This window comes from Hyla sarda, chromosome 10, assembly GCF_029499605.1.
Source record: "Hyla sarda isolate aHylSar1 chromosome 10, aHylSar1.hap1, whole genome shotgun sequence".
Classification (NCBI taxonomy): domain Eukaryota; kingdom Metazoa; phylum Chordata; class Amphibia; order Anura; family Hylidae; genus Hyla; species Hyla sarda.
This window is the reverse complement of record NC_079198.1, coordinates 20,061,751-20,085,426: the sequence shown is the minus strand read 5'-3', so window position 1 is coordinate 20,085,426 and position 23,676 is coordinate 20,061,751. Positions and strand designations below refer to the sequence as shown.

Here is a 23,676-nt window from a genome sequence, read left to right as displayed (position 1 = left end):
TATTCGCGAATATATGGACGAACACTCGTCATATTCGCGAATATTCGCATATTCGTAATGTTCTCGTTTTATATTCGCACATGCGAATATTCGTGTGTGCGAAAATTAACATATGCGAAAATTTACATACACAAAAATTAACACAAGCTAAAATGCGCATATGCGAAACTTATCATATGCATATTTTCGCATATGCGAAAATTCGCACACCAGTCTCACACAGTAGTATTAGAGCCTTTTTACACCACTTAAGCTGGAAGCAGAGAGGGATGATCACTGTGATGTGTACTGTGAAAAAAAAAACAAAAACAAAAAAACGAATATTCGTAATTACAAATATATAGCGCTATATTCGCGAATATTCGCGAATTCGCGAATATGCGATATTCGCAATTAAAATTCAAATTGCGAATATTCGCGAGCAACACTAATACTGACCAGACACATTGCACTGTAATGTCCTTTGTGTTTTGAATTTTCTAATCTTTTGTCATATTTAATGACTGTTTGTTACCTTTTCTATCCAATGTTATTGTTCACTCTGTCTATAACAATATTATTGATTAAAAAGAAATGTATACACAAGCCATATACAAGCAGAAATAAAATATCCCAGTGACTCTTTGGGTACAAAGGTCCTGAACAGTTATTTATGGTCAACTCTTCTGTCATATACTTAAAGAATCATAACATATCAGAAATCTATATAAAAAAGAAAACATTCATATTCATCTATAGCCACCTGTATTACCTGTGGGTGATGTCATATATTTGGTAATGATGGAACACAGACGGTGATAACATTTCTCCAGGAGATGTTACCTTCATAAATATATTTAAAAACTAAATTTCTTGGATTACATTTCTCTTTCTTGGTGTTTTTGATGCATTAAAAAAATATTTTCATTCAGATTAATTACTATATCAGCAGCACATGTGTTCAATAATAGGGACAGCAGACAGGCCCAGTGGCCTAATGGATAAGGCATCAGCCTCCGGAGCTGGGGATTGTGGGTTCGAGTCCCACCTGGGTCGTTCAATTTTAAAGTGTTTGGCTTAGAGTCCTAGTATACATAACACAAGTTTATATTCAGATGGTACAGTGTGTGGCAGTATTATATTCAGGGTACAGTGTATGGCAGTATTATATTCAGGGTACAGTGTGGGGCAGTATTATATTCAGGGTACAGTGTATAGCAGTATTCTATTCATGGTACAGTGTGGGACAGTATTATATTTAGTGGGTACAGTGTGTGGCAGTATTACATTCAGTGGGTACAGTGTGTGGCAGTATTATATTCAGGGTACAGTGTGGGGCAGTATTATATTCAGGGGTACAGTGTGGGGTAGTATAATATTCAGGGTACAGTATATAGCAGTATTCTATTCATGGTACAGTGTGTGGCAGTATTATATTCAGTGGGTACAGTGTGTGGCAGTATTATATTCATGGTACAGTGTGTGGCAGTATTATATTCAGGGTACAGTGTGTGGCAGTATTATATTCAGGGGTACAGTGTGTGGCAGTATTATATTCAGGGTACAGTGTGGGGCAGTATTATATTTAGGGTACAGTGTGGGGCAGTATTATATTCAGGGCGCCACAAGGTTAGCTTGCACAGGGCGCCTGAACACCTAAGGCCGGCCCTGGTTGTCAGCGCATTCAACTAAGTAAAGACAAAAGTATTTCATACGATTAGTTCATTCATTCAGATCTAGGAAGTGTTATCTTAGTGTTCCATTTTTTTTTTTTTTGGAGAGTGTATTTTCAGACGGATTGCTGAGACAAGCATGTATAAGCATGGCCCAGTGGCCTAATGGATAAGGCATCAGCCTCCGGAGCTGGGGATTGTGGGTTCAAGTCCCACCTGGGTCGTTCAATTTTAAAGTGTGTTGGTATAAAGTCTCATGAACAAATAGTTTAAAAAAAATATACAGCAAGACAATGTGAAGAAAGTGCATGTGAAATGCTTCCCAGCGACCTGAACATTGAGTTCCGAACGCTGGGTGCAGGCTTCCGTGTTCCCCCCCTTGTGGTGTCACACCCCACCCCCTGGGGTACAGCAGCCATCACGCCCCCACCAATAGTCTTGCATTGAGGAGGTGTGATGTCACAAGGGGGCGGGCATGAAAGCAGAAACCCGCACCCAGCGTTAAGAACTCAATGTTCCGGACGCTGGGGAGTGGAGTAACCGTTTAACCTATTGTGTAAGTCCTTGCCCCTAGGGTCTCTTTACCTCCATTTGGCTACATTTATCTAAGTGGAAGTCAATTTTGTCACAGAGGGCACCAAATGTTGCAAACCAATAATAGTAATATTTTAACTTGCAAATCCTTCAAGAACTACAGAGATGCAAAAAAATCAAACATGTTAAAGTGCGCCAAATTTAAATCATTTAAAACTTTGATATATGAAGCACACGTAATTGTGATGAGAGACAGACCAAGACCAGCAGTGAACATGTTTAGGAACAACAACTAAGCAAAAGTCAAGTGGCCTAAAGGAGAAGGCATCAGCCTCCAGAGCTGGGGATTGTGGGTTCAAGTCCCACCTGGATTGTTCAGTTATAAAGTGTCCTCAGCATTATTAAAAGTCCCAACCTATTGTAATCTGCAATATATTGACGAATATTTGTCCTATGTTTGCGAAATTCGCATCTTCTCTATGTTTGTTATCTTGAATTTCCATATGAAAATTCGTAATGAAATTCGCATAGTGCACGAATATATCTTTCACCTAAAAGAAGGGAAGTATCATTGTCCTCTGGAAGTGCAAATATTTGCATATTCACATACCGTATATACTCGAGTATAAGCCGAGACCCCTAATTTCAACCCAAAATCCCAGGAAAAGTTATTGACTCGAGTATAAGCCTAGGGTGGGAAATACATCATCCCCCCCTGTCATCATCCAGACTCTTATCATCATCACCTGTCATCTTCCCCTTGTCATCATTCCCACCCCCCTTTATCATCCCCTTGTCATCATCCCCACCCCCCTTCATCATCCCCTTGTAATCATCCCACACACCCCCCCTTCATCATCCCCTTGTCATCATCCCACACACCCTTCATCATCCCCTTGTCATCATCCCCACCCCCCTTCATCATCCCCTTGTAATCATCCCACACACCCCCCCTTCATCATCCCCTAGTCATCATCCCCACCCCCCTTCATCATCCCCTTGTCATCATCCCACACCCCCCCTTCATCATCCTCTTGTCATCATCCCACACCCCCCCTTCATCATCCTCTTCTCATCATCCGCCCTCAGTGGTCTTCAACCTGCGGACCTCCAGAGGTTTCAAAACTACAACTCCCAGCAAGCCCGGGCAGCCATCGGCTGTCCGGGCTTGCTGGGAGTTGTAGTTTTGAAACCTCCGGAGGTCCGCAGGTTGAAGACCACTGCGGCCTTCAACATCATCCAGCCCCCTCTCACCCCCTTTAGTTCTGTACAGTACTCACCTCCGCTCGGCGCTGGTCCGGTGCTGCAGGGCTGTCCGGAGAGGAGGTGGTCCGGTGGGATAGTGGTTCCGGGCTGCTATCTTCACCGGGGGCGCCTCTTCTTCGCGCTTCCGGCCCGGAATAGAGGCATTGCCTTGACAATGACGCAGAAGTACGTTGGCAATGAACGTACCTCTGCGTCGTTGTCAAGGCAACGTGACTATTCTGGGGCCGGGCCCGAAGAGCTTAGAAGAGGCCTCCCTGGTGAAGATAGCAGCCCGGAACCACTATCCCACCGGACGACCTCCTCTCCGGACAGTCCTGCAGCATCGGACCAGCGCAGAGCGGAGGTGAGTACTGTACAGAACTAAAGGGGGGTGAGAGGGGGCTGGATGATGTCGAAGGTCGCAGTGGTCTTCAACCTGCGGACCTCCGGAGGTTTCAAAACGACAACTCCTGGGAGTTGTAGTTTTGAAACCTCTGGAGGTCCGCAGGTTGAAGACCACTGCGGGTGGAGAGTTCACTCGAGTATAAGCCGAGGGGGGTGTTTTCAGCACGAAAAATTGTGCTGAAAAACTCGGCTTATACTCGAGTATATACGGTATATGAAATATTTGCGCTCCACATTGACTCACACAGTCACACAGTAAATAATATTGGAGAGTTCTTTGGACTCCAAGCTGGAAGTAGGGAGTGATGATTACCTTTTTTTTTTTTTTTTTTTTTTTTTACACAGTACACATCATTCGTCATTACGAATATATATCGCTATATTCTAAATATAGAAATTCCCGGTAATAATTAGCATTTCGAATATTCGCGCTCAACACTAATTCTAATATGTAATTTCAGGTCTATGTTTAGGATTCCAAAAAGAATGAGATTATGTGCATATCATACTGCAGTAAAAAATTTAGTAAAGTAGCCATGAATGGTCACCAATTCATCTTCTTTGCTCTTTTGTGCTATGACACAGATTTGAATCATTTTTTGCATATTACAATTTTGGTATATGAGAAGTTTAAAAAAATGTGTGGACTACACAACTTCCTGTCAGAGGTTACACAAGCAAAAGTATGCTGAAGCCAGTACAATGTGTGATCACACTATAATAGTAAGTTATTTCTCTTGAGAGTATTGTTTTACTTAAATACAATTCTGATCCTGGAATACACCTCAAGGGTACATTCACACGGGCAGATTTTTTTGTGGGTTTTCCGCTGCGTATTTGAAAGGGGGCGGGCTCTTCTCAGCTGCGCTGCGGAAAATCCGCCACAAGCCCCATTTAAGTCAGTAGAAACTGCAGCGGATTTTCCGCAGCATTAATACCGCCCCAGAAAATCTGCTGCAGACAGCCGAGAATAGCCCGCTTGCTTTCAAATACGCAGTGGGAAACCCGCAAAAAAATCCGCCCGTGTGAACGTACCCTAAGGGTGCATTTTCTGCTGCAGACTTTCTTTGGCAGATTTAACTGCCCATTGAAGTCAATGGGCAACAATATCTGCCGCAGCAAATCTCCAGCAGATCTGCAGCAAAAATACGCACGTGTGTAAAAAGTCTGTAATCTCATGAACAAATAGTTATAAAAATAAAAAGTACAGCAAGACAATCTGAAGAAAGGGCATTTGAAATGCTTAAAGGGGTACTCCACTGGCCAGCATTCGTAACATAGAGTTGCATTGAGGGGGCGTGGCTGAGCCCCGCGGGGCGCACAAATCGTTCGGAACTAAATGATCCGAACGCTGGTTGAAAAGCCAACCCCATTGTAATTCTAGGTAACACTTTGCACTGTAATGCCCTTTGTGTGTTGAATTGCCTACTCTTTGTCATATATATAGTTACATAGTTACATAGTTAGTATGGTTGAAAAAAGACATACGTCCATCAAGTCCAACCAGGGGATTGAAGGGAAGGATGTAAGGGGATAAGGGAAAGGGATGTAGTTTTATAATTCTGCATAAGCATTAATGTTATTTTGTTCCAGGAATGTATCTAACCCTGCTTTAAAGCTGTTAATTGTTCCTGCTGTGACCAGTTCCTGAGGTAGGCCGTTCCATAAATTCACAGTCCTCACGGTAAAGAAGGCGTGCCGCCCCTTTAGACTAAACCTTTTCTTCTCCAGACGGAGGGAGTGCCCCCTCGTCCTTTGGGGGGGTTTAACCTGGAACAGTTTTTCTCCATATTTTTTGTATGGGCCATTTATATACTTATATACGTTTATCATATCCCCCCTTAAACGTCTCTTCTCAAGACTAAACAATTGTAACTCCTTTAATCGCTCCTCATAGCTAAGATGTTCCATGCCCCATATTAGTTTAGTCGCGCGTCTCTGCACCCTTTCCAACTCCGCAGTGTCCCTTTTATGAACAGGCGACCAAAACTGAACAGCATATTCCAGGTGAGGCCGTACCAATGCTTTATAAAGGGGGAGTATTATGTCCCTGTCCCTCGAGTCCATGCCTCTTTTTATACATGACAATATCCTGCCGGCTTTGGAAGCAGCAGCCTGACATTGCATGCTATTTTGTAGTCTGTGATCTACAAGTACACCCAGATCCTTCTCTACCAGTGACTCTGCCAGTTTAATCCCCCTTTAGATTAGATAGATTGTATATAGTATGGGGCTATACAAAAACCTTAGTTGGGTATTACCTCACGGCAATTAAAGGTAGAAAAAAGAAGAAAAATTGATCCCTGTGAAGGATTGAGGTGCCTTATTAAAATGTAACTTTTAATAGTTATATGCTTAAAAATCTAAACCAAATAATAGTGCTCTAATAGTGCAACCAAAAAAGAAAAAAACGCTAGAGAGCTAGTTGACTAGCGTATGGCGCTCATATATCAGCCTCGTGTCACTACAAGGCTAATTAATACTTGTCAAACTGCTTCTTAGTACTTGTCAACATGTCACCATATCAACACTATTACTGAACGAACAGAATAATTGTATTTAGAATAACTGTTATAGAGTCCCTTGTCCCAACGCGTTTCCATGGGTGGAACCGATAAGTAAATTTGTTCCCACCACTTCATCAGGGGACTAGAAATCAACTTATTGTGTTCATATATATCCAAGTAATAGAATGGAGAGCAGATACATTGTACTCCAAATGATATGCAAAAAAAGGAAAATGGACTATCACTGCCCGTGTCTCTCTAGAAGCTTAAGGCGATCAGTAATCCACCATTCATTCCCCTCAGGGTCCTGGGCGCAACCTAGAATAAACATAAAATTCTCCCTTAGCAACATATTGTAACTCACCAGGGATCGTGCCTGACGGATATAGTGCTTGTACTCACGATTAAGTGTGGATACTGGGTTAATTTGAGAGACCACCGGGTGCTGTAAAGGCAATATGCCCAAGTTAGATAACTATAGAGACGCCATAGGTGTATAATAGGGAGACCATAATATAGTTACAGACGCACTTACAGTTTGTTGATAGAGATGCACGCATAAAACGCTGCAATGGCAGCGAGTGCCGGAGCGGTGTCCGGAGCTGGTGCGTGTATGGTGAACACGCCGGCGTCTACCTGAAGCCTGCGCGCACCTTATATACGTCAGCGGAGGGCGCTCCCCATGACGCCGTCAATAGGGGCGCTACCTCCCTGTCAATCATTAGAACTCCGTTCCTACGATTGGAACATGTTCAGACGTCAGGTGCGGTAGGTATCAGAGGTACGTTAAGTAGAATAAATTATTATACTAGCAACAATCCTGACTTAGGTTAACCATTAGACTAGTAACTATGGGCAAACTATTCTCCGCAAAAGCATATGTCGGGTAGATAGTACATACATATGAAAAACCATCTCCTTCTCAAACAGAACTCAAGTGCCAGCTTTTATGTAGTATAGCTACCACTAATTCCTTTTGTTTTATTTATAGAACGGAATATGTCTTATATCTAGATCTTATATTTGTTCTTTTGTTTATAGAACATTTAACTAACGGAAATCTTGGTATGATACCTAATTGTTAGTGTATAACGGCTGGAGGTAGGGACACAGGTGTGGTACTAACACGTAAACAGAAAAGGGGGGGGGAAAAAAGGGGGGTTGGAAATGAGGGGAGGGGGGGAAGGCAAAAATTGGAGTATCATCTGACGTTACTTTTTTAGATCCTAGTATGGAAATGACGAGACATCAGTAAAAGGCATATTGAGATTCCAAATTATAAGTAGAGGAGTTCAAGCGGTGATAATAACTACCCATGGTATAATCTCAGCTCTCTTATGATTAGATGGAAATATGGGAGGGGGGAATTAAGAGAGGTGGCTCACTATCTAAAGAATAGGGGGGTGGGAAGACCTGTCAGGAGGTGAGGAGAGTATAGTACAGGGCCTAGTGAGACCTAACTGTTCCCTATTATGATCTATTCTGTTTGACCTATGCCTAATCGGCATGGACGCCCTAAAAAGGGCGGTACCGGATTGTCAGGAACCTCCTATACGCCCTATTTATCCCTAGCTGTAATGGTGGCTTCTAAATCATAAGGCCCACTGGGACCTTCCCTCTCTACCTAAAGCTGCCACCTCGGGGATTTTGATAGATAGTGAGCCCGTTCCTCCATGCGGTTAAATAAAACAGGTATAGGACAATTGCTCATTTAGACCTCCTGGGGCCATAGTTTGAAGTCTATAGATCCATCTGCATTCACGTTGCAGAATGGCTCTATCCCAGTCTCCACCCCTCTGTGATGGTTTGACCAAGTCAATGCCAATAAATTTAATTACTGATGCGTCGCCATTGTGTCTTAGGTTAATATGGTTAGCTACAGGAGTATTCCTGTTATTACGGACATCTCCCACATGCTCCAGTACTCTGCGTCTAAACTCTCTTATTGTCTTTCCCACATACCTCTCTCCACAAATACATTTTGCCAAATATATCACCCCTTTTGAGCTGCAGTTCACAAAGTGTTTAATAGGCATCTGTGTCCCTGATATAGTATCATCAAAGGTTTTGGTCTTCAGTACAAAAGTACAGGCTCGACAGTGGCCACATTGATAACATCCCACTGTTCTTCCTACATCCAACCAGGTTTGTGGTGTAATGGTTGAAAGATGACTATGAACTACTTTGTCACCTACACTTTGACCCTTACGGTAAGTAATCAACGGTCTTGGGCCTATCACCTCTCTCAGGTCAGGGTCCATTTTTAATATATCCCAATGTCGCTCTATGATGTTTCTCACTTCTTGGGACATGTGGTCAAAGGTGCCAATTATACGTGTGAAATTGCTCCCCTCATTTTTGGGTCTCTGTACCAAGAGGGATGTTCTGTCCTGGGATAGAGCATATTTGTATGCTCTCCTCAGGATGTGATCTGGATAACCACGTTGATGGAATCGATTCCGTAGGTCTTTCGCCTGATGTTGGAATTCTTCCCTGGTGGAACAATTCCTCCTGAGACGGAGATACTGCCCCCGCGGAATTCCCCTTTTGAGGGGCTCCGGGTGGCAGCTCTCCCATCTCAGGAGGCTGTTCGTGGCGGTAGTTTTTCTAAATACGGTGGTGTCCAGACTACCTCGTAAATTCTTACTTATCAAGACATCCAAAAAAGCTAGTTTCTGTTCCTGAATCTCATACGTGAAACTCAAACCGATTTGGTTTTTGTTAAGATGACATACAAATTTATCAAAAGTTTCTTTAGTGTCAGACCATAATACAAGGATGTCATCAATATATCTAGACCAAAAAGTGGCCTGATTTGACAAGGTCTCCTGCTCACCCACAAATGCGATGGTTTCCTCCCACCAGCCTAGGGTCAAATTTGCATACGATGGGGCACATGGACTCCCCATCGCAGTGCCCCTAAGCTGGTGGAAGTACCGCCCCTTAAATAAAAAATAATTGTGGGTGAGTATGAAGGAGAGGAGATCAAGAACAAATTGGTTATGTGTCTGATGTTGTAGGCCACGTGACGACAAGAAGTGGGCTACCGCTCCCAATCCCACAGTGTGGGGGATTGAAGAATATAAAGCCTCAACATCAATTGAGGCCAATAAAGTCTCCCCCTCTACTGTGAGATCTTCTAGTTTACCCAATAAGTCAAGAGTGTCACGAGTGTAGGAAGGTAGAGAACTGACAAATTGCCTAAGTATTTTGTCAAGGTATATACCAATATTCTGCCCAAGGCCCCCGATTCCCGCCACTATAGGGCGGCCCCGAAGGGGGACTACCCCCTTGTGGATCTTTGGGAGTGCATAGAAGGTAGGTATAGTGGGGGTTCTGGGCAGCATAAAGTCATATTCCTCTTGTGATATGATGTTAGCTAATTTAGCTGCATCTAGAAGATGTTTCAATTCATTATAGTATATCCGTGTGGGATTACTGGGAAGAATCTCATACGTCTGGGTGTCATTCAGTAGTCGAAAACACATCTCTTCGTATTGGTTAAGATCTAAGAGTACGACGTTTCCCCCTTTATCTGAGGGTTTAATGATGACATTTTTATCCCTTTCCAGGTGGTCCAGGGCCCTCCTCTCATAATAGGAGAGATTATATCGTGGTCGAATGGACAGCCTGGAAATGGATCTAAGGTCTCTGGCGACCAAATCTTTAAAAACATCGATACAGGAAAGATCATTGGTAGGGGGAGTCTGCCGATTTTTCATCTTACAGTCAGTGTATGGGCCCTGACCTGGTGTCCGCTCGCTGTCTGTAAGTAGTGCTGCCAGGTCTCTTGTAACTTGCAGATCATCAGTCGTTATACCCTGTTCTCTGGCTAATCTTCTGTCCCTTACTTTGAAAAATTTATGCCACGCCAATTTGCGTGCAAATAAGTGTATATCTTTTGTCCACACAAACGAATCATAATTTGTTGTCGGGACAAATGAAAGACCTCTACACACTTTTTGGTCTAGATATATTGATGACATCCTTGTATTATGGTCTGACACTAAAGAAACTTTTGATAAATTTGTATGTCATCTTAACAAAAACCAAATCGGTTTGAGTTTCACGTATGAGATTCAGGAACAGAAACTAGCTTTTTTGGATGTCTTGATAAGTAAGAATTTACGAGGTAGTCTGGACACCACCGTATTTAGAAAAACTACCGCCACGAACAGCCTCCTGAGATGGGAGAGCTGCCACCCGGAGCCCCTCAAAAGGGGAATTCCGCGGGGGCAGTATCTCCGTCTCAGGAGGAATTGTTCCACCAGGGAAGAATTCCAACATCAGGCGAAAGACCTACGGAATCGATTCCATCAACGTGGTTATCCAGATCACATCCTGAGGAGAGCATACAAATATGCTCTATCCCAGGACAGAACATCCCTCTTGGTACCGAGACCCAAAAATGAGGGGAGCAATTTCACACGTATAATTGGCACCTTTGACCACATGTCCCAAGAAGTGAGAAACATCATAGAGCGACATTGGGATATATTAAAAATGGACCCTGACCTGAGAGAGGTGATAGGCCCAAGACCGTTGATTACTTACCGTAAGGGTCAAAGTGTAGGTGACAAAGTAGTTCATAGTCATCTTTCAACCATTACACCACAAACCTGGTTGGATGTAGGAAGAACAGTGGGATGTTATCAATGTGGCCACTGTCGAGCCTGTACTTTTGTACTGAAGACCAAAACCTTTGATGATACTATATCAGGGACACAGATGCCTATTAAACACTTTGTGAACTGCAGCTCAAAAGGGGTGATATATTTGGCAAAATGTATTTGTGGAGAGAGGTATGTGGGAAAGACAATAAGAGAGTTTAGACGCAGAGTACTGGAGCATGTGGGAGATGTCCGTAATAACAGGAATACTCCTGTAGCTAACCATATTAACCTAAGACACAATGGCGACGCATCAGTAATTAAATTTATTGGCATTGACTTGGTCAAACCATCACAGAGGGGTGGAGACTGGGATAGAGCCATTCTGCAACGTGAATGCAGATGGATCTATAGACTTCAAACTATGGCCCCAGGAGGTCTAAATGAGCAATTGTCCTATACCTGTTTTATTTAACCGCATGGAGGAACGGGCTCACTATCTATCAAAATCCCCGAGGTGGCAGCTTTAGGTAGAGAGGGAAGGTCCCAGTGGGCCTTATGATTTAGAAGCCACCATTACAGCTAGGGATAAATAGGGCGTATAGGAGGTTCCTGACAATCCGGTACCGCCCTTTTTAGGGCGTCCATGCCGATTAGGCATAGGTCAAACAGAATAGATCATAATAGGGAACAGTTAGGTCTCACTAGGCCCTGTACTATACTCTCCTCACCTCCTGACAGGTCTTCCCACCCCCCTATTCTTTAGATAGTGAGCCACCTCTCTTAATTCCCCCCTCCCATATTTCCATCTAATCATAAGAGAGCTGAGATTATACCATGGGTAGTTATTATCACCGCTTGAACTCCTCTACTTATAATTTGGAATCTCAATATGCCTTTTACTGATGTCTCGTCATTTCCATACTAGGATCTAAAAAAGTAACGTCAGATGATACTCCAATTTTTGCCTTCCCCCCCTCCCCTCATTTCCAACCCCCCCTTTTTTCCCCCCCCCTTTTCTGTTTACGTGTTAGTACCACACCTGTGTCCCTACCTCCAGCCGTTATACACTAACAATTAGGTATCATACCAAGATTTCCGTTAGTTAAATGTTCTATAAACAAAAGAACAAATATAAGATCTAGATATAAGACATATTCCGTTCTATAAATAAAACAAAAGGAATTAGTGGTAGCTATACTACATAAAAGCTGGCACTTGAGTTCTGTTTGAGAAGGAGATGGTTTTTCATATGTATGTACTATCTACCCGACATATGCTTTTGCGGAGAATAGTTTGCCCATAGTTACTAGTCTAATGGTTAACCTAAGTCAGGATTGTTGCTAGTATAATAATTTATTCTACTTAACGTACCTCTGATACCTACCGCACCTGACGTCTGAACATGTTCCAATCGTAGGAACGGAGTTCTAATGATTGACAGGGAGGTAGCGCCCCTATTGACGGCGTCATGGGGAGCGCCCTCCGCTGACGTATATAAGGTGCGCGCAGGCTTCAGGTAGACGCCGGCGTGTTCACCATACACGCACCAGCTCCGGACACCGCTCCGGCACTCGCTGCCATTGCAGCGTTTTATGCGTGCATCTCTATCAACAAACTGTAAGTGCGTCTGTAACTATATTATGGTCTCCCTATTATACACCTATGGCGTCTCTATAGTTATCTAACTTGGGCATATTGCCTTTACAGCACCCGGTGGTCTCTCAAATTAACCCAGTATCCACACTTAATCGTGAGTACAAGCACTATATCCGTCAGGCACGATCCCTGGTGAGTTACAATATGTTGCTAAGGGAGAATTTTATGTTTATTCTAGGTTGCGCCCAGGACCCTGAGGGGAATGAATGGTGGATTACTGATCGCCTTAAGCTTCTAGAGAGACACGGGCAGTGATAGTCCATTTTCCTTTTTTTGCATATCATTTGGAGTACAATGTATCTGCTCTCCATTCTATTACTTGGATATATATGAACACAATAAGTTGATTTCTAGTCCCCTGATGAAGTGGTGGGAACAAATTTACTTATCGGTTCCACCCATGGAAACGCGTTGGGACAAGGGACTCTATAACAGTTATTCTAAATACAATTATTCTGTTCGTTCAGTAATAGTGTTGATATGGTGACATGTTGACAAGTACTAAGAAGCAGTTTGACAAGTATTAATTAGCCTTGTAGTGACACGAGGCTGATATATGAGCGCCATACGCTAGTCAACTAGCTCTCTAGCGTTTTTTTCTTTTTTGGTTGCACTATTAGAGCACTATTATTTGGTTTAGATTTTTAAGCATATAACTATTAAAAGTTACATTTTAATAAGGCACCTCAATCCTTCACAGGGATCAATTTTTCTTCTTTTTTCTACCAGTTTAATCCCCCCTAAGACATACGACGCATGCAGGTTATTAGTACCCAGATGCATAACTTTACATTTATCCACATTGAACCTCATTTGCCAAGTGGATGCCCAGACACTTAGTCTATCCAAGTCATCTTGTAACTTATGCACATCCTCTATAGACTGTACCGTGCTACAAAGCTTGGTGTCATCTGCAAAGATAGAAACAGAGCTGTTAATACCATTCTCTATATCATTGATAAATAAATTAAACAGCAGCGGGCCCAGTACTGAACCTTGGGGTACACCACTAATTACCGGGGACCAATCAGAGTACGAATCATTGACCACCACTCTCTGGGTACGATCCATGAGCCAGTGTTCAATCCAGTTACAAACTAAAGTTTCCAAGCCCAAGGACCTTAACTTACCTGTCAGACGTCTATGAGGGACAGTATCAAACGCTTTGGCAAAATCCAGAAACACTATATCCACAGCCATTCGTCTGTCAAGGCTTCTACTCACCTCTTCATAAAAGCAAATTAGATTGGTTTGACAACTTCTATCCTTAACAACTGTTTTTTTTTACCTTTTCAATCCAATGTTATTGTTTACTATGTCTATAAGAATATTAGTGATTAAAAAGAAATGTATAGATAAGAACTCCTCCCCCCCCCCCCTCATATACAAGCAAAATTTTTATATCCCAGTGACTTTTTGGGTGCAAAGGTCCTGAACAGTTCCTTGTTCATCTATTCTGTCATATCCTGAAAGAATCATAACATGAGTAGAAATCTATATGAAAAAGAAAACATATTCATCTATAGCCACCTGCATTACCTGTGGGTGATGTCATACATTTGGTAATGATGGAATACAGAAGTTAATAACGTTTCTCCTGGACATGTTACCATTATAAATAAATAAAAAAATTAAATTTCTTGAATTACTTTTCTCTTACTTGGTGTTTTTGCTACATTACATTTGTCAAAAATATTTTCGGATTACTAACTAGAACAGCACCAGACGTGTCCGGCAGAAGTTCCAGCAGCAGACGTGTCCAGCAGCAGTTCCAGCAGCAGTTCCAGCAGCGGACGTGTCCAGCAGCGGACGTGTCCAGCAGCGGACGTGTCCAGCAGCGGACGTGTCCAGCACCAGTTCCACCAGCAGACGTGTCCAGCACCAGTTCTACCAGCAGACGTGTCCAGCACCAACTCTTGTACACGGGCCCGGTGGCCTAATGGATAAGGCATCAGCCTCCGGAGCTGGGGATTGTGGGTTCAAGTCCCACCTGGGTCGTTTGCTTTTAAAATGTCTCCTGGATTATCTAAAGTCCCAACATGTTATTTATAATCACGATTCTATGTTTAGGATTCCAAAATGAATGAGATTATGCAAATATCATATTGCCAAACCCTTTGGCAGTGGGTGATTTGTGTGGATTATTTGAGTTAATAGAAAATGGGTACTCCACTCCCTCCCCCACCCATCCTTCCCCATTCCTCCCTTTATCTGTTTGTCGAAAAGCCAACCCCATTGTCATACTGACCAGACACATTGCACTGTAATGTCCATTGTGTTTTCAATTGCCTACTCTTTTGTCATATTTAACGACTGTTTGTTACTTTTTTGTCTATAACAATATTATTGATTAAAAAGAAATGTATTCACAATACATATACAAGCAGAAATAAAATATCCCAGTGACTCTTTGGGTACAAAGGTCCTAAACAGTTATTTATGGTCAACTATTCTGTCATATAAGAAATATCAGAAATCTATATAAAAAAGAAAACATATTCATCTATAGCCACCTGTATTACCTGTGGGTGATGTCATACATTTGGTAATGACGGAATACAGATGGTGATAACATTTCTCCTGGACTTGTTACCTTCATAAATATATTTAAAAACTACATTTCTTGGATTACTTTTCTCTTTCTTGATGTTTTTGATGCATTAAACTTAAAAAAAAAATATTTTCAGACAGATTCATTTTGTTATTTTTTTATGTCTTTTGCTTGCTATTTTCTATACACTTCTCTATTTTGCTAAAAATATATTTAGAAAAAATTAAACATGTTCAGTACCAACCAAAGTGCTTTTTCACACTACGGACTTTCTACCAGTGGAATTCTAATATGGGGACCGCATAAAAGCCCAAGGACAGTGGCCTGATGGATCTCACGTTGTCTGTGGAGCAGGGTGGAAGGTTCTGGTCCCACCTCTGTTTAGCATTTAAAGTGTCTCCTTTGATTTTGAGTGTGACTCCATATCCAGACCTCCATGGGTTGATAAATTTGATTTCCATTGATAATTTTCATGTGATTTTGTTGTCAGCGCATTCAACTATGTAAAGACGAAAGTATTTCATACGATTAGTTCATTCATTCAGATCTAGGATGTGTTATCTTAGTGTTCCCTTTATTTTTTTTGGAGAGTGTATTTTCAGACAGATTACTAAGAGAAGCATGTATAAACATGGCCCAGTGGCCTAATGGATAAGGCATCAGCCTTCGGAGCTGGGGATTGTGGGTTCAAGTCCCACCTGGGTCGTTCAATTTCAATGTGTGTTGGTATGAAGTCTCATGAACAAATGCTTTATACGACGCACTTTTTCTTCCCCAAAACTGGGGGGGGAGTCGGTGCGTCTTATACGGCGAATACACACCTATCGCGGCGGTCCCTGCGGCCATCAATGGCCGGAACCCGCGGCTAATACAGGACATCACCGATCGCGGTGATGCCCTGTATTAACCCTTCAGACGCGGCGATCAAAGCTGACCACCACGTCTGAAGGGAAAGTGACACTAACCAGGCTGTTCAGTCAGGCTGTTCGGGACCAACGCGATTTCACAGCGGCGGTCCCGAACAGCCTGACTGAATAGCCGGGTTAGTGCTTACAGGACACCGGGAGGGACCTTACCTGCCTCCTCGGTGTCTTCTCCGTTCAGGGATCCCCTGTATGGCCGGCGCTCTCCTTCCTCGTCATCACGTCGTCGCGTACGTACGTGATGGCGGCAACGGAGAGCGAGGATACCCGGCCGGCAGCAGAGACGTTCAGCAGCAGGCCGGCAGCAGAGCGACGGGGACACGGCGACAGCGATGGAGCGGCATCCAGGGCAGCGGTGACGGGTCCGGAGCGGCGGGGACACGTGAGTATTACCTCCTATGCAGTGGTCTTCAATCTGCGGACCTCCAGATGTTGCAAAACTACAACTCCCAGCATGCCCGGACAGCAAACGGCTGTCCGGGCATGCTGGGAGTTGTAGTTTTGCAACATCTGGAGGTCCGCAGGTTGAAGACCACTATTGGGTTCAAAATCTTTAGTTTTTTAGATTTTGCACCTAAAAATAGGGTGCGTCTTATACGCCGGTGCGTCCTATAGGGCGAAAAATACGGTAGTTGAAAAAAATAAACAGCAAGACAATGTGAAGAAAGTGCATGTGAAATGCTTAACCCATTAAGGACGCAGCCCTTTTTCACCTTAACGCGGCACCCCGTTTGTAATCAGTCCGGCCGTGTGGTCGCCGATAATCAGACCCGGAGAGAACACGCTCCGGGGACTGATTACAAATGGGGTGGCCACGTGCAAGATCCCGGGGGTCCCCAGCGGCGGGACCCCCGCAATCAGACATCTTATCCCCTATCCAACATTTATCAAAGTGGAAGTAAATGTTGCAAACCAATAATAGTAATCTTTTAACTTGCAAATCCTTCAAGAACTACAGAGATGCAAAAAAATCAAACATGTTAAAGTGCGCCAAATTTATCTGGAGCTGGGGATTGTGGATTCCAGTCCCACCTGGGTTGTTCAGTTTTAAAGTGTCCTCGGCATTTATAATCATGATTCTAATTAGTGATGAGCAGCAGGGGCCCTATTCGAATTAGCGATATTTTGTGAATATATGAACGAACAGTGTCCTCTGGAAGTGCTGATATTCGCGAATATTTGCATATTCGCATATACGAAATATTCGCGCTCCACAACGACTCACACAGTAAACAATATTGGAGCCTTCTTTGGACCACAAGCTGGAAGCAGGGAGGGATGATCGCTTTTTATTTATTTATTTATTTTTTACACAGTACACATCATTGTTTTGATGTGCACTGTGAAAAAAAAAAAAAAAAGAATATTCGTTATTACATATATATATATATATATATATATATATATATATATATATATATATATCACTAGATTCTAAATATTCACGAAATTCCCGGTAAAAATTTGCATTTCGAATATTTGTGCTCAACACTAATTCTAATATGGAATTTCAGGTCTATGTTTAGGATTTCAAAAAGAATGAGATTATGTGCATGTGTGTAAGTACACGCTGCGGGGGACAGCCATGCCCCCTTGTGATGTCTGGCTATGCCCCCCTCAATGTAAGTCTATGGGAGGAAGCGTGACGGCTGCCATGCCCCGTCCCATAGACTTGCATTGAGGGGGCATGGCCGAGCCCCGCAGCGCAAACACAGCGTTCGGAACTAAATGATCTGAACGCTGGCCAGTGGAGTACCCCTCCAAGAGCAGCTGTAATTGTGTTTAGAGACAGACCAAGACCAGCAACGAAGATGTTCCGGAGCAGCCACCCAACACAGGCCCAGTTGCCTAATGAATAAGGCATCAGCCCCTGGGGATTATGGGTTCGAGTCCCATCTGGGTCATCCATTTTTCTAGTGTATTGACTTGCGTGCATGAGTTGAGTTGATAGAAAACGGGTGCCCCAGACCGCCCCTCCCCACTCCGCCTACTCCTTGTCCTATTTAACAACCATTTGTTACCTTTTCAATCCAATGTTATTGTTTACTATGTCTATAAGAATAAGATTGGATTGAAAAGAAATGTATAGATAAGAACTCCTCCCCCCGTACACAAGCAGAATTAAAATATCCCAGTGACTCTTTGGATGCAAAGGTCCTGAACAGTTCCTTGTTCATCTATTCTGTCATATCCTGAAAGAATCGTAACGTGAGTGGAAATCTATATAAAAAAAGAAAACATATTCATCTATAGCCACCTGCATTATTTGTGGGTGATGTGATACATTACGTTTCTCCTGGACATTTTACCATTATAAATATGTTTAAATATTACGTTTCTTGGATTACTTTTCTCTTGCTTGGTGTTTTTGCTACATTACACTTGTCAAAAAAAAATTCAGATTACTAACTAGACCAGCAGCACACGTGACTAGTACCAGACGTGTCCAGCACCAGACGTGTCCAGTACCAGATGTGTCCAGTAGCAGACGTGTCCAGTACCAGACGTGTCCAGACGTACCAGCTCCTTTACACAGGCCTAGTGGCTTAATGGATAAGGCATCTGGAGCTGGGGATGATGAAGCCCTTAAGATTTGTGATGAAAGTATAATAGTGAGTTATATATCTTAGGAGCGTAATTTTATTTAAATACACTTCTCATGTTGGAAAACGCTCTTATGGTTTAGTCACACATACAGTACCTGTGCAGGATTTGAAGCTGTGTTCAGTCATTTAGTTCACATAAAATCTGCAGCTTCAAATCCTGTGCATATTTGATGTACTCCACAGGTGAATACCCCATTAAAATATTACTTGTGTTCACCTATTTCAAACTGTGAAAGAATCATATATGACAAAGACAACATTGCTATAAAACCATGTACATTGTGTGATAATGAACCTTTAAATAATAGTCTGAAGCAGTAGTCAGGAAGGGGACGGGAGGCCGGCTACTCATAGCAGCACTGACTTTTACCGATACCATCATGTCTGTAGTTTCTAAAAACAGGAGAGAAGGCGCTCTATAGGGTAATACCACCGGAGATGGGGGGAGGGGAGAGTAAAAGCTAATTTTAAACTACTCACCCTGGGTGGTTGTGTAACCTCATACACAACAATGGAAATCGCTTGGATACAAAGGTCCGTCTGCGGCCCTCCTGGTGTGGATTCCACAACGTATAGGTACAAGACAAGGCTTCAGTATAGGGTGCAGGAGTACATCGGCGCTGAACGGACCCGGGACACAGCAGGTAAGAAGGTAAAATCCAATTTATTTGATGCAATGCGTTTCCCTGCACAAGTGCAGATTCATCAGGCCTATCTGTTCCTATCTCTACTGTTTGGTGTAGCCATACGCCTGCCGTACTGTGGAAAGGACGCCTATCCGGTGAGCTGATCTACCTGTCTCCTCCTAAAAATTTTAATAGGAGTAATTTACAAATCTGTTTCATGTTCTGGCACCAGTTGATTTAAAAAAAAAAAAAAAAAAAATCACTGGCGTACCACTAGAAAAGCACAGACCCAGTGGCCTAATGGATAAGGCATCAGCCTCCGGAGCTGGGGATTGTGGGTTCAAGTCCCATCTGGGTCGTTCATTTTTAAAGTGTAGATCATGTGTATTTCCTCCCACATTTATAAAAGAGATGCACATTCTTCATAAATAACAAAGCAGTTTAGAAGTGGAAACATTTTTGGGTGTACTCCGAGAAGAAGCAAGATTGTGCTTATATTTTTGCGCAAACATTTTGCGACAATTTAAAGTCGTCACAGCTGGTAAATCCCCAACTACTGCAAAATGCTAACCATGCCACACTATATGGGGGAGATATTCACGCTGTTTTCTCAGATGAAACAGCAGTAAACATGTTCAGCAGCGCTTCTGTGCGCAATGGAGGGGAGGAGCCAGCTTGTCAAGCTTTCCTGTCTTCTAAATGTGGTGCGATAGGCCCGTCCCTGATATGATATGCTATTTTCTTCATTCTAACAATGACACAAAAACAATCCAATTCTTGGTTATATATTATTATTATTTTTAAAGATTAATATTTTTATTTATTAGCATAGTAAACAAGAACATGACATGGAAAAAGTAACAAACAGTTGTGATATATCACAAAAGAGCAGACACTTCAAAACACAAAGGGCATTACAGTGCTGACAGTGTCAAGGACTACGGCGTTGGTTTCCGACTGACAGACAAAGTTTAGAGTTTAAAGGGGTACTCCGCCGCCAAGACATCTTATCCCCTATCCAAAGGATAGGGGATAAGGTGCCTGATCGCGGGGGTTCCTGCTGCTGGGGACCCCCGTCATCTTGCACGCAGCACCCCGTTACAATCAGTCCCTGGAGCATGTTCGCTCCGGGTCTGATTACTGACGATCACAGGGCCGGAGCATTGTGACATCACGCCTCTGCCCCCGTGTGATGTCATGCTCCGCCCCCTCAATGCAAGCCTATGGGAGGGGGCGTGACAGCTGTCACGCCCCCTCCCATAGGCTTGCATTGAAGGGGCGGAGCATGACATCACACAGGGGGCGGTAATCAGACCCGGAGCGAACTGATTGTAACGTGCAAGATCACGGGGGTCCCCAGCGGCGGGACCCCCGCGATCAGGCATCTTATCCCCTAAGGGAAAAGATGTCTTAGCGCCGGAGTACCACTTTAGAGTTTCAAATTATATCAATAGCAGCAAATTATGTAAAGGGCAATAAACAGTACATTCCCATAAATATACAATGTAAAGCCTCAGAGGAAGCTAAACCAATGTGTTTCCCAAACCACATCGTTGAGGAAATTTTAACTTACAGCTTAGATCTGAGTCTGTAGAAAGGATGTTCCGCTTTGACTTGATACATCATATTGTTTACTTTGCTCAATATGCCTCAGAAGTCTACAGTTGACTTATTAGACTTGTGTTATACAGTGGTCCCTCATACGATGGTAATCCGTTCAGATGGATCATCGTTTGTTGAAACCATCGTATGTTGAGGGATCCGTTCAATGTAAAGTATAGGACAGTGGTCTACAACCTGCGGACCTCCAGATGTTGCAAAACTACAACACCCAGCATGCCCGGACAGCCAACGGCTGTCTGTAGGTCCGCAGGTTGAAGACCACTGGTATTGGAGCTTATACTCAAGTGTCCGTCACCGCTCGTCACCGCTGCCCTAGATGTCGCCTTCCATCGCTGTCGCCACCGGTGTCCCCGACGCTCCGGCAAGGCCTCTGCTTCCCCGGCTTCCTCACTCTTCGTCGCCGCCATCACGCCTCTATGCACGCCGCTCCTATTGGATGACGGAACAGCATGTGCAGCGACGTGATGACGACAATGGAGAGCGCCTACGATGCAGGGGATGACGCGCCGGAGCCCCAAGGACAGGTAAGTGATTGTCAGCGGACCACACGGAGCACATTAAACGGCTATCCGGTGGCAGCTGAAGCAGTCTGCGCTGCCGGTTTGCCGTTTATGCAATGGCCCCGACATACAAAAGCATCGTATGTTGATGCTGCCTTCAACATGCGAGAGGCCATCGTATGTTGAAATGATCATATGTCGGGGCCATCGTGGGTCGGGGGGGTCACTGTATAGTCGGAGGACACATAAAATTGAGCGACCCAGGTGGGACTTGAACCCACAATCCCCAGCTCCGGAGGCTGATGTTTATCCATTAGGCCACTGGGCCAGTGCTTTATGCTGACTGATGATTATGTTTACTGCTGTTACTCTAAGTAATCTGGTAATGATGGAATTCGTATTGCTAGGTATTTGTATTACAAAAAATAATTTTCAGAATGATTTTTAGCGATAAAAAAGGATCACATGAATGGTGAGTGGCCTAGTGGATGAAGCATCAACCTCTGGAGCTGGGGATTGTGGGGTTCAAGTCCCACCTGGGTTGGAAGATTTTAAAGGACATCTGCAGCCATAACAACTTATCCCCTATCTACAGAAAAGGGGAGGAATACCCTGACATTGCGGCTAATGCGTGTAGCACTTACCGGTATGCCACTCCATGGGAGAGGTGGGGAGGCACAGAACTACATGGTGAAGGCATGGCGGCTGGCATAGGAGTGCCGGGGGTCCCAGCGTTTGGACCCCCCCGCGGTCAAACACTTATCCCCTATCCTGGGGCTAGGTTGTTATGGCTGCATATTTCCTTTAAGGTGTCTTGTGGCGGGTCCAAAGTTCTAGTATCTGTCTCATGGTTCTTAAAATTTTATTTCAGAGTTCTGAGTCATATTGGGGGAGAATAAAAATAAAGAAACATATGTAACAAGAAGCCTTCTACAAACTTAGGCTGAATTCACATATCGTTTTTGCAATATGGTTCCCGTTTCAGGTTTTTTGTTAAAAAAAAAGTATGTCTCAAAAACGGACCGAACCGTATACAACCGTGTACAACCTTATATATCTCTGTACGGTTTAATAATTTTTTTCAAAAAAAATAAATGGATACGGTTTTATGCTTGTCCTTAACCCCTTAAGGACCAAGAACGTACCGGTACGTCCTGAGTCCTCTCCCTTACTATAATTCTCCCTCCCTTACTATTAACTCTTTAGACGTGGCGTTCAACTTTGAACTTTAAAGTGAAAGTAAACCAATGCCGGTTGGCTCAAGGAGGGTTGCGGAGGGTCCCTACCTGCCTCCTGTTGTCCGATCACCAAATGACTGCTCAGTGCCTGAGTTCCAGGCATAAGCAGAGAAGTAGCAGAATCATTGATCAATGGTTTCCTATGAGAAACTATTGATCAATGTAAAAGATCAGTTTGTGCAGTGTTATAGCCCCCTATGGGAGCTATAACACTGCAAAAAAAAAAAAAAAAAGGGAATAAAGATCATTTAACCCCTTCCCTAATAAAAGTTTAAATCACCCCCCTTTTCCCATTTAAAAAAAAAAGACAGTGTAAATAAAAATAAACATATGTGGTTTCGCCGCCTGCGGAAATGTCCGAATTATAAAAATATATAGTTAATTAAACCGTACGGTCAATGGCGTACAGGTGAAAAAATTCAAAAGTCCAAAATAGTGTCTTTTTGGTCACTTTTTATATAATGAAAAAATGAATAAAAGGCAATCAAAAAGTCCGATCAATACAAAAATAAACCATCACATAGATTTTTAGGTGCAAAATTGAAAGCTATGATTTTTTAAAGGTAAGGAAAAAGAAATGAAAGTGCAAAAACAGAAAAACCCCTGGTCCTTAAGGGGTTAATTAAATAAAGTTCTTCTTGTTCTATTTGTGGGAAGAACTTTCGGTGTGCACTGCGCATTTGCAAACTGCAAAACCTTATTGTGCAAACCGGATGGAACCGTACACACATACGGTTCAGTACGGTTCCCATAGACCACCAAAAAACATATACGGGTTGTATCCGTTTTTTACCCGGACATAAAACTGTAGTAGACTACCATTTTGTGTACTGGAAAAAACTGTAAATCATGCAAAACGTACACAACCGGATGCTACGGTTGGCATCCGGTTTTCTATGAAATGTCTATACATACGGTTTGCAATACGGTTGCATAAGTTTTTTTTTCACTGAAACCGGATACGGGAACCGTATTGCAAAAACTGAGGTGTGAATGT

At 43.1% G+C, this 23,676-nt stretch overlaps 1 long non-coding RNA gene and 5 other non-coding genes across 6 annotated transcripts in view; 5 read left to right on the top strand and 1 right to left on the bottom strand.

The window, feature by feature from the left end:
* Nucleotides 1–962: 962 nt before the first annotated feature.
* Nucleotides 963–1,035, top strand: TRNAR-CCG (transfer RNA arginine (anticodon CCG)). Its single transcript has one exon. It is a non-coding gene; the product is annotated as a tRNA-Arg (tRNA).
* Nucleotides 1,036–1,803: 768 nt separating this feature from the next.
* TRNAR-CCG (transfer RNA arginine (anticodon CCG)) lies at nt 1,804–1,876 on the top strand. Its single transcript has one exon. It is a non-coding gene; the product is annotated as a tRNA-Arg (tRNA).
* A 12,661-nt stretch (nt 1,877–14,537) lies between these two features.
* TRNAR-CCG (transfer RNA arginine (anticodon CCG)) lies at nt 14,538–14,610 on the top strand. Its single transcript has one exon. It is a non-coding gene; the product is annotated as a tRNA-Arg (tRNA).
* Nucleotides 14,611–15,796: 1,186 nt separating this feature from the next.
* On the top strand, nt 15,797–15,869 carry TRNAR-UCG (transfer RNA arginine (anticodon UCG)). Its single transcript has one exon. It is a non-coding gene; the product is annotated as a tRNA-Arg (tRNA).
* A 3,695-nt stretch (nt 15,870–19,564) lies between these two features.
* Nucleotides 19,565–23,676, bottom strand: part of LOC130294218 (uncharacterized) — a 46,274-nt gene continuing 42,162 nt past the window's right edge. Inside the window, exon 3 of the long non-coding RNA XR_008848431.1 lies at nt 19,565–20,066. This is a non-coding gene — a long non-coding RNA (uncharacterized LOC130294218). The remainder of the gene's footprint in view (nt 20,067–23,676) is intronic.
* TRNAR-CCG (transfer RNA arginine (anticodon CCG)) lies at nt 19,605–19,677 on the top strand. Its single transcript has one exon. It is a non-coding gene; the product is annotated as a tRNA-Arg (tRNA).